Raw genomic sequence first — 12,682 nt, forward strand, 5'->3', positions numbered from 1 at the left:
TTACCATGTAGTTACAGTATATTATAACATGTTGTCATGTTACCATGTAGTTACAGTATATTATAACATGTTACCATGTAGTTACAGTATATTATAACGTGTTACCATGTAGTTACAGTATATTATAACATGTTGTCATGTTACCATGTAGTCACAGTATATTATAACATGTTACCATGTAGTTACAGTATATTATAACGTGTTACCATGTAGTTACAGTATATTATAACATGTTGTCATGTTACCATGTAGTTACAGTATATTATAACATGTTACCATGTAGTTACAGTATATTATAACATGTTGTCATGTTACCATGTAGTTACAGTATATTATAACATGTTACCATGTAGTTACAGTATATTATAACATGTTGTCATGTTACCATGTAGTTACAGTATATTATAACATGTTACCATGTAGTTACAGTATATTATAACATGTTGTCATGTTACCATGTAGTTACAGTATATTATAACATGTTACCATGTAGTTACAGTATATTATAACGTGTTACCATGTAGTTACAGTATATTATAACGTGTTACCATGTAGTTACAGTATATTATAACGTGTTACCATGTAGTTACAGTATATTATAACGTGTTACCATGTAGTTACAGTATATTATAACATGTTACCATGTAGTTACAGTATATTATAACGTGTGACCATGTAGTTACGGTATATTATAACATGTTACTATGTAGTTACAGTATATTATAACATGTTACCCTGTAGTTACAGTATATTATAACATGTTGTCATGTTACCATGTAGTTACAGTATATTAAAACATGTTACCATGTAGTTACAGTATATTATAACGTGTTACCATGTAGTTACAGTATATTATAACATGTTACCATGTAGTTACAGTATATTATAACATGTTACCATGTAGTTACAGTATATTATAACGTGTTACCATGTAGTTACAGTACATTATAACATGTTACCATGTAGTTACAGTATATTATAATGTGTTACCATGTAGTTACAGTATATTATAACGTGTTACCATGTAGTTACAGTATATTATAACATGTTACCATGTAGTTACAGTATATTATAACATGTTACCATGTAGTTACAGTATATTATAACATGTTAGCATGTAGTTACAGTATATTATAATGTGTTACCATGTAGTTACAGTATATTATAACATGTTACCATGTAGTTACAGTATATTATAACGTGTTGTCATGTAGTTACAGTATATTATAACATGTTACCATGTAGTTACAGTATATTATAACGTGTTACCATGTAGTTACAGTATATTATAACATGTTGTCATGTTACCATGTAGTTGCAGTATATTATAACGTGTTACCATGTAGTTACAGTATATTAAACATGTTACCATGTAGTTACAGTATATTATAACGTGTTGTCATGTAGTTACAGTATATTATAACATGTTGTCATGTTACCATGTAGTTACAGTATATTATAACATGTTACCATGTAGTTACAGTATATTATAACATGTTGTCATGTTACCATGTAGTTACAGTATATTATAACATGTTACCATGTAGTTACAGTATATTATAATGTGTTACCATGTAGTTACAGTATATTATAACATGTTACCATGTAGTTACAGTATATTATAACGTGTTGTCATGTAGTTACAGTACATTATAACATGTTACCATGTAGTTACAGTATATTATAACGTGTTACCATGTAGTTACAGTATATTATAACATGTTGGCATGTAGTTACAGTATACTATAATGTGTTACCATGTAGTTACAGTGTATTATAACATGTTACCATGTAGTTACAGTTGTATTACAGTAACATAACATTTACCATGTAGTTACAGTATATTATAACATGTTGTCATGTAGTTACAGTATATTATAACATGTTACCATGTAGTTATAGTATATTATAAAGTGTTACCTTGTAGTATATTATAACATGTTGTCATGTTACCATGTAGTTACAGTATATTATAACATGTTGCCATGTAGTTACAGTATATTATAACATGTTACCATGTAGTTACAGTATATTATAACATGTTACCATGTAGTTACAGTATATTATAACATGTTACCATGTTACAGTATATTATAACATGTTACCATGTAGTTACAGTATATTATAACATGTTGTCATGTTACCATGTAGTTACAGTATATTATAACATGTTGTCATGTTACCATGTAGTTACAGTATATTATAACATGTTACCATGTAGTTACAGTATATTATAACATGTTGTCACCATGTAGTTACAGTATATTATAACATGTTGTACATGTAGTTACAGTATATTATAACATGTTACCATGTAGTTACAGTATATTGTAACATGTTGCCATGTAGTTACAGTATATTATAACATGTTACCATGTAGTTACAGTATATTATAACACGTTACCATGTAGTTACAGTATATTATAACGTGTTGTCATGTAGTTACAGTATATTATAACATGTTGTCATGTTACCATGTAGTAACAGTATATTATAACGTGTTACCATGTAGTTACAGTATATTAAACATGATACCATGTAGTTACAGTATATTATAACATGTTGTCATGTTACCATGTAGTTACAGTATATTATAACATGTTACCATGTAGTTACAGTATATTATAACGTGTTGTCATGTAGTTACAGTACATTATAACATGTTACCATGTAGTTACAGTATATTATAACGTGTTACCATGTAGTTACAGTATATTATAACATGTTGGCATGTAGTTAGTATATTATAACATGTTGTAGTTACAGTATATTATAACGTTTACCATGTAGTTACAGTATATAACATATAACATGTATTATAATGTTACCATGTAGTTACAGTATATTATAACGTGTTACCATGTAGTTACAGTATATTATAACATGTTACCATGTAGTTACAGTATATTATAACATGTTACCATGTAGTTACAGTATATTATAACATGTTAGCATGTAGTTACAGTATATTATAATGTGTTACCATGTAGTTACAGTATATTATAACGTGTTGCCATGTAGTTACAGTATATTATAACATGTTACCATGTAGTTACAGTATATTATAACATGTTACCATGTAGTTACAGTATATTATAACATGTTACCATGTAGTTACAGTATATTATAACATGTTGTCATGTTACCATGTAGTTACAGTATATTATAACGTGTTACCATGTAGTTACAGTATATTATAACATGTTGTCATGTTACCATGTAGTTACAGTATATTATAACATGTTGTCATGTTACCATGTAGTTACAGTATATTATAACATGTTGCCATGTAGTTACAGTATATTATAACATGTTGTTGTAGTTACAGTATATTATAACATGTTACCATGTAGTTACAGTATTATAACATATAGTTACAGTATATTATAACGTGTTACCATGTAGTTACAGTATATTATAACATGTTGTCATGTTACCATGTAGTTACAGTATATTATAACATGTTGTCATGTTACCATGTAGTTACAGTATATTATAACATGTTACCATGTAGTTACAGTATATTAAAACGTGTTACCATGTAGTTACAGTATATTATAACGTGTTGTCATGTTACCATGTAGTTACAGTATATTATAACGTGTTACCATGTAGTTACAGTATATTATAACGTGTTGTCATGTTACCATGTAGTTACAGTATATTATAACATGTTGTCATGTAGTTACAGCATATTATAATGTGTTACCATGTAGTTACAGTATATTATAACGTGTTAACATGTAGTTACAGTATATTATAACGTGTTGTCATGTTACCATGTAGTTACAGTATATTATAACATGTTACCATGTAGTTACAGTATATTATAACATGTTGTTACATGTCCATGTAGTTACAGTATATTATAACATGTTGTCATGTTACCATGTAGTTACAGTATATTATAACATGTTGTCATGTAGTTACAGTATATTATAACATGTTACCATGTAGTTACAGTATATTATAACACCATGTAGTTACAGTATATTATAACATGTTGTCATGTTACCATGTAGTTACAGTATATTATAACATGTTACCATGTAGTTACAGTATTATAACATATAACATGTTACCATGTAGTTACAGTATATTATAACATGTTACCATGTAGTTACAGTATATTATAACATGTTACCATGTAGTTACAGTATTTATAACATGTTACCATGTAGTTACAGTATATTATAACATGTTGTCATGTTACCATGTAGTTACAGTATATTATAACATGTTCATGTTACCATGTAGTTACAGTTATTATAACATGTTACCATGTAGTTACAGTATATTATAACTTGTTACCATGTAGTTACAGTATATTATACCATGTTGTCATGTTACCAAGTAGTTACAGTATATTATAACATGTTACCATGTAGTTACAGTATATTATAACATGTTGTCATGTTACCATGTAGTTACAGTATATTATAACATGTTACCATGTAGTTGCAGTATATTATAACATGTTGTCATGTTACCATGTAGTTACAGTATAGTATAACGTGTTACCATGTAGTTACAATAGATTATAACATGTTACCATGTAGTTACAGTATATTATAACATGTTACCATGTAGTTACAGTATATTATAACATGTTACCATGTAGTTACAGTATATTATAACATGTTACCATGTAGTTACAGTATATTATAATGTGTTACCATGTAGTTACAGTATATTATAACGTGTTACCATGTTTACAGTATATTATAACATGTTACCATGTAGTTACAGTATATTATAACATGTTACCATGTAGTTACAGTATATTATAACATGTTACCATGTAGTTACAGTATATTATAACATGTTACCATGTAGTTACAGTATATTATAACATGTTGTCATGTTACCATGTAGTTACAGTATATTATAACATGTTACCATGTAGTTACAGTATATTATAACATGTTACCATGTAGTTACAGTATATTATAACATGTTACCATGTAGTTACAGTATATTATAACATGTTACCATGTAGTTACAGTATATTATAACGTGTTACCATGTAGTTACAGTATATTATAACATGTTACTATGTAGTTACAGTATATTATAACATGTTACCATGTAGTTACAGTATACTATAACGTGTTACCATGTAGTTACAGTATATTATAACATGTTGTAGTTACAGTATATTATAACCATGTAGTTACAGTATATTATAACATGTTACCATGTAGTTACAGTATATTATAACATGTTACCATGTAGTTACAGTATATTATAACGTGTTGCCATGTAGTTACAGTATATTATAACATGTTACCATGTAGTTACAGTATATTATAACGTGTTACCATGTAGTTACAGTATATTATAACATGTTGTCATGTTACCATGTAGTTACAGTATATTATAACGTGTTACCATGTAGTTACAGTATATTATAACATGTTACCATGTAGTTACAGTATATTATAACGTGTTACCATGTAGTTACAGTATATTATAACATGTTGTCATGTTACCATGTAGTTACAGTATATTATAACGTGTTACCATGTAGTTACAGTATATTATAACATGTTGTCATGTTACCATGTAGTTACAGTATATTATAACATGTTACATGTAGTTACAGTATATTATAACGTGTTACCATGTAGTTACAGTATATTATAACATGTTACCATGTAGTTACAGTATATTATAACGTGTTGTCATGTAGTTACAGTATATTATAACATGTTACCATGTAGTTACAGTATATTATAACGTGTTACCATGTAGTTACAGTATATTATAACATGTTGTCATGTAGTTACAGTATATATAATACAGTATATTATAACGTGTTACCATGTAGTTACAGTATATTATAACATGTTGTCATGTAGTTACAGTATACTATAATGTGTTACCATGTAGTTACAGTGTATTATAACATGCTACCATGTAGTTATAGTATATTATAAAGTGTTACCTTGTAGTTACAGTATATTATAACATGTTGTCATGTTACCATGTAGTTACAGTATATTATAACATGTTGTCATGTTACCATGTAGTTACAGTATATTGTAACATGTTGCCATGTAGTTACAGTATATTATAACATGTTACCATGTAGTTACAGTATATTATAACACGTTACCATGTAGTTACAGAATATTATAACATGTTACCATGCAGTTACAGTATATTATAACGTGGTACCATGTAGTTACAGTATATTATAACATGTTGTCATGTTACCATGTAGTTACAGTATATTATAACATATTATAACATTGTCATGTTACCATGTAGTTACAGTATATTATAACATGTTACCATGCAGTTACAGTATATTATAACATGTTGTCATGTTACCATGTAGTTACAGTATATTATAACATGTTGACATGTTACATGTAGTTACAGTATATTATAACATGTTACCATGTAGTTACAGTATATTGTAACATGTTGCCATGTATTACAGTATATTATAACATGTTGTCATGTTACCATGTAGTTACAGTATATTATAACATGTTGTCATGTAGTTACAGTATATTATAACGTGTTACCATGTAGTTATAGTATATCATAACATGTTGTCATGTTACGATGTAGTTACAGTATATTGTAACATGTTGCCATGTAGTTACAGTATATTATAACATGTTACCATGTAGTTACAGTATATTATAACATGTTGTCATGTTACCATGTAGTTACAGTATATTATAACATTTTGTCATGTTACCATGTAGTTACAGTATATTATAACGTGTTGTCATGTAGTTATAGTATATTATAACATGTTACCATGTAGTTACAGTATATTATAACATGTTACCATGTAGTTACAGAATATTATAACATGTTACCATGTAGTTACAGTATATTATAACATGTTACCATGTAGTTACAGTATATTATAACATGTTACCATGTAGTTACAGTATATTATAACATGTTACCATGTAGTTACAGTATATTATAATGTGTTACCATGTAGTTACAGTATATTATAACGTGTTACCATGTAGTTACAGTATATTATAACATGTTACCATGTAGTTACAGTATATTATAACATGTTACCATGTAGTTACAGTATATTATAACATGTTAGCATGTAGTTACAGTATATTATAATGTGTTACCATGTGGTTACAGTATATTATAACGTGTTGCCATGTAGTTACAGTATATTATAACATGTTACCATGTAGTTACAGTATATTATAACGTGTTACCATGTAGTTACAGTATATTATAACATGTTGTCATGTTACCATGTAGTTGCAGTATATTATAACGTGTTACCATGTAGTTACAGTATATTAAACATGTTACCATGTAGTTACAGTATATTATAACGTGTTACCATGTAGTTACAGTATATTATAACATGTTGTCATGTTACCATGTAGTTACAGTATATTATAACATGTTGTCATGTTACCATGTAGTTACAGTATATTATAACATGTTACCATGTAGTTACAGTATATTATAACATGTTACCATGTAGTTACAGTATATTATAACATGTTACCATGTAGTTACAGTATATTATAACATGTTACCATGTAGTTACAGTATATTATAACGTGTTACCATGTAGTTACAGTATATTATAACATGTTGTCATGTTACCATGTAGTTACAGTATATTATAACATGTTGTCATGTTACCATGTAGTTACAGTATATTATAACATGTTACCATGTAGTTACAGTATATTATAACATGTTGTCATGTTACCATGTAGTTACAGTATATTATAACATGTTGACATGCATACTATGTAGTTACAGTATATTATAACATGTTACCATGTAGTTACAGTATATTATAACATGTTGTGTAGTTACAGTATATTATAACATGTTTACCATGTAGTTACAGTATATTATAACATGTTGTCATGTAGTTACAGTATATTATAACATGTTACCATGTAGTTACAGTATATTATAACATGTTGTCATGTTAGTTAGTTACAGTATATTATAACATGTGTGTAGTTACAGTATATTATAACATGTTACCATGTAGTTACAGTATATTATAACATGTTGTCATGTTACCATGTAGTTACAGTATATTATAACATGTTGTCATGTTACCATGTAGTTACAGTATATTATAACATGTATTATTATATTATAACATGTTACCATGTAGTTACAGTATATTATAACATGTTACCATGTAGTTACAGTATATTATAACATGTTACCATGTAGTTACAGTATATTATAACATGTTACCATGTAGTTACAGTATATTATAACGTGTTACCATGTAGTTACAGTATATTATAACATGTTACCATGTAGTTACAGTATATTATAACATGTTACCATGTAGTTACAGTATATTATAACATGTTACCATGTAGTTACAGTATATTATAACGTGTTACCATGTAGTTACAGTATATTATAACATGTTACCATGTAGTTACAGTATATTATAACATGTTACCATGTAGTTACAGTATATTATAACTTGTTACCATGTAGTTACAGTATATTATACCATGTTGTCATGTTACCATGTAGTTACAGTATATTATAACGTGTTACCATGTAGTTAAAGTATATTATAACATGTTGTCATGTTACCATGTAGTTGCAGTATATTATAACGTGTTACCATGTAGTTACAGTATATTAAACATGTTACCATGTAGTTACAGTATATTATAACGTGTTGTCATGTAGTTACAGTATATTATAACATGTTACCATGTAGTTACAGTATATATTAACATGATACCATGTAGTTACAGTATATTATAACATGTTGTCATGTTACCATGTAGTTACAGTATATTATAACATGTTACCATGTAGTTACAGTATATTATAACATTACAGTTACAGTATATTATAACATGTTACCATGTAGTTACAGTATATTATAACGTGTTGTCATGTAGTTACAGTACATTATAACATGTTACCATGTAGTTACAGTATATTATAACGTGTTACCATGTAGTTACAGTATATTATAACATGTTGGCATGTAGTTACAGTATACTATAATGTGTTACCATGTAGTTACAGTGTATTATAACATGTTACCATGTAGTTATAGTATATTATAACATGTTGTCATGTAGTTACAGTATACTATAATGTGTTACTATGTAGTTACAGTATATTATAACATGTTGTCATGTAGTTACAGTATACTATAATGTGTTACCATGTAGTTACAGTGTATTATAACATGCTACCATGTAGTTATAGTATATTATAAAGTGTTACCTTGTAGTTACAGTATATTATAACATGTTGTCATGTTACCATGTAGTTACAGTATATTATAACATGTTGTCATGTTACCATGTAGTTACAGTATATTGTAACATGTTGCCATGTAGTTACAGTATATTATAACATGTTACCATGTAGTTACAGTATATTATAACACGTTACCATGTAGTTACAGAATATTATAACATGTTACCATGCAGTTACAGTATATTATAACGTGGTACCATGTAGTTACAGTATATTATAACATGTTGTCATGTTACCATGTAGTTACAGTATATTATAACATGTTGTCATGTTACCATGTAGTTACAGAATATTATAACATGTTACCATGCAGTTACAGTATATTATAACATGTTGTCATGTTACCATGTAGTTACAGTATATTATAACATGTTGACATGTTACTATGTAGTTACATTATATTATAACATGCTACCATGTAGTTATAGTATATTATAACATGTTTACCAGTAGTTACAGTATATTATAATGTGTTACCATGTAGTTATAGTATATTATAACATGTTGTCATGTAGTTACAGTATATTATAACATGTTACCATGTAGTTACAGTATATTATAACGTGTGACCATGTAGTTACGGTATATTATAACATGTTACTATGTAGTTGCAGTATATTATAACATGTTACCCTGTAGTTACAGTATATTATAACATGTTGTCATGTTACCATGTAGTTACAGTATATTAAAACATGTTACCATGTAGTTACAGTATATTATAACGTGTTGTCATGTAGTTACAGTATATTATAACGTGTTACCATGTAGTTACAGTATATTATAACATGTTACTATGTAGTTACAGTATATTATAACATGTTACCATGTAGTTACAGTATACTATAACGTGTTACCATGTAGTTACAGTATATTATAACATGTTACTATGTAGTTACAGTATATTATAACATGTTACCATGTAGTTACAGTATATTAAAACGTGTTACCATGTAGTTACAGTATATTATAACGTGTTACCATGTAGTTACAGTATATTATAATATGTTGACATGTTACCATGTAGTTACAGTATATTATAACGTGTTGCCATGTAGTTACAGTATATTATAACATGTTAGTGTAGTTACAGTATATTATAACATGTTGTTGTAGTTACAGTATATTATAATGTTTACCATGTAGTTACAGTATATTATAACATGTTGCCATGTAGTTACAGTATATTATAACATGTTACCATGTAGTTACAGTATATTATGTGTTACCATGTAGTTACAGTATATTATAACATGTTGTCATGTTACCATGTAGTTACAGTATATTATAACATGTTACCATGTAGTTACAGTATATTATAATGTTTTGTCATGTTACCATGTAGTTACAGTATATTATAACGTGTTGTCATGTAGTTACAGTATATTATAACATGTTGTCATGTTACCATGTAGTTACAGTATATTATAACATGTTGTCATGTTACCATGTAGTTACAGTATATTATAACATGTTGCCATGTAGTTACAGTATATTATAACATGTTTACAGTATATTATAACATGTTACCATGTAGTTACAGTATATTATAACGTGTTACCATGTAGTTACAGTATATTATAACATGTTACCATGTAGTTACAGTATATTATAACATGTTGTCATGTTACCATGTAGTTACAGTATATTATAACATGTTGTCATGTTACCATGTAGTTACAGTATATTATAACGTGTTACCATGTAGTTACAGTATATTATAACATGTTGTCATGTTACCATGTAGTTACAGTATATTATAACATGTTGTCATGTTACCATGTAGTTACAGTATATTATAACATGTTACCATGTAGTTACAGTATATTATAACGTGTTGTCATGTTACCATGTAGTTACAGTATATTATAATGTGTTACCATGTAGTTATAGTATATTATAACATGTTGCCATGTAGTTACAGTATATTATAACGTGTTACCATGTAGTTATAGTATATTATAACATGTTGTCATGTTACGATGTAGTTACAGTATATTGTAACATGTTGCCATGTAGTTACAGTATATTATAACATGTTACCATGTAGTTACAGTATATTATAACATGTTGTCATGTTACCATGTAGTTACAGTATATTATAACATGTTACCATGTAGTTACAGTATATTATAACATGTTACCATGTAGTTACAGTATATTATAACATGTTACCATGTAGTTACAGTATATTATAACATGTTACCATGTAGTTACAGTATATTATAACATGTTACCATGTAGTTACAGTATATTATAACATGTTACCATGTAGTTACAGTATATTATAACATGTTACCATGTAGTTACAGTATATTATAACATGTTACCATGTAGTTACAGTATACTATAACGTGTTACCATGTAGTTACAGTATATTATAACATGTTGTCATGTTACCATGTAGTTACAGTATATTATAACATGTTACCATGTAGTTACAGTATATTATAACATGTTACCATGTAGTTACAGTATATTATAACATGTTACCATGTAGTTACAGTATATTATAACGTGTTACCATGTAGTTACAGTATATTATAACATGTTGTCATGTTACCATGTAGTTACAGTATATTATAACGTGTTACCATGTAGTTACAGTATATTATAACATGTTGTCATGTTACCATGTAGTTACAGTATATTATAACATGTTACCATGTAGTTACAGTATATTATAACATGTTGTCATGTTACCATGTAGTTACAGTATATTATAACATGTTACCATGTAGTTACAGTATATTATAACATGTTACCATGTAGTTACAGTATATTATAACATGTTACCATGTAGTTACAGTATATTATAACGTGTTGTCATGTAGTTACAGTATATTATAATGTGTTGTCATGTTACCATGTAGTTACAGTATATTATAACATGTTACCATGTAGTTACAGTGTATTATAACATGCTACCATGTAGTTATAGTATACATAATGTGTTACCATGTAGTTACAGTATATTATAACATGTTACCATGTAGTTATAGTATATTATAACATGTTACCATGTAGTTACAGTATATTATAACATGTTACATGTAGTTATGTATATTATAACATGTATATTATAACAGTATCATATTATAACATGTTACCATGTAGTTACAGTATATTATAACATGTTACCATGTAGTTACATGTAGTTACAGTATATTATAACATGTTGTCATGTTACCATGTAGTTACAGTATATTATAACATGTTGTCATGTAGTTACAGCATATTATAATGTGTTACCATGTAGTTACAGTATATTATAACGTGTTAACATGTAGTTACAGTATATTATAACGTGTTGTCATGTTACCATGTAGTTACAGTATATTATAACGTGTTACCATGTAGTTACAGTATATTATAATGTGTTACCATGTAGTTACAGTATATTATA

This window comes from Oncorhynchus tshawytscha, linkage group LG19, assembly GCF_018296145.1.
Source record: "Oncorhynchus tshawytscha isolate Ot180627B linkage group LG19, Otsh_v2.0, whole genome shotgun sequence".
Taxonomy (NCBI): domain Eukaryota; kingdom Metazoa; phylum Chordata; class Actinopteri; order Salmoniformes; family Salmonidae; genus Oncorhynchus; species Oncorhynchus tshawytscha.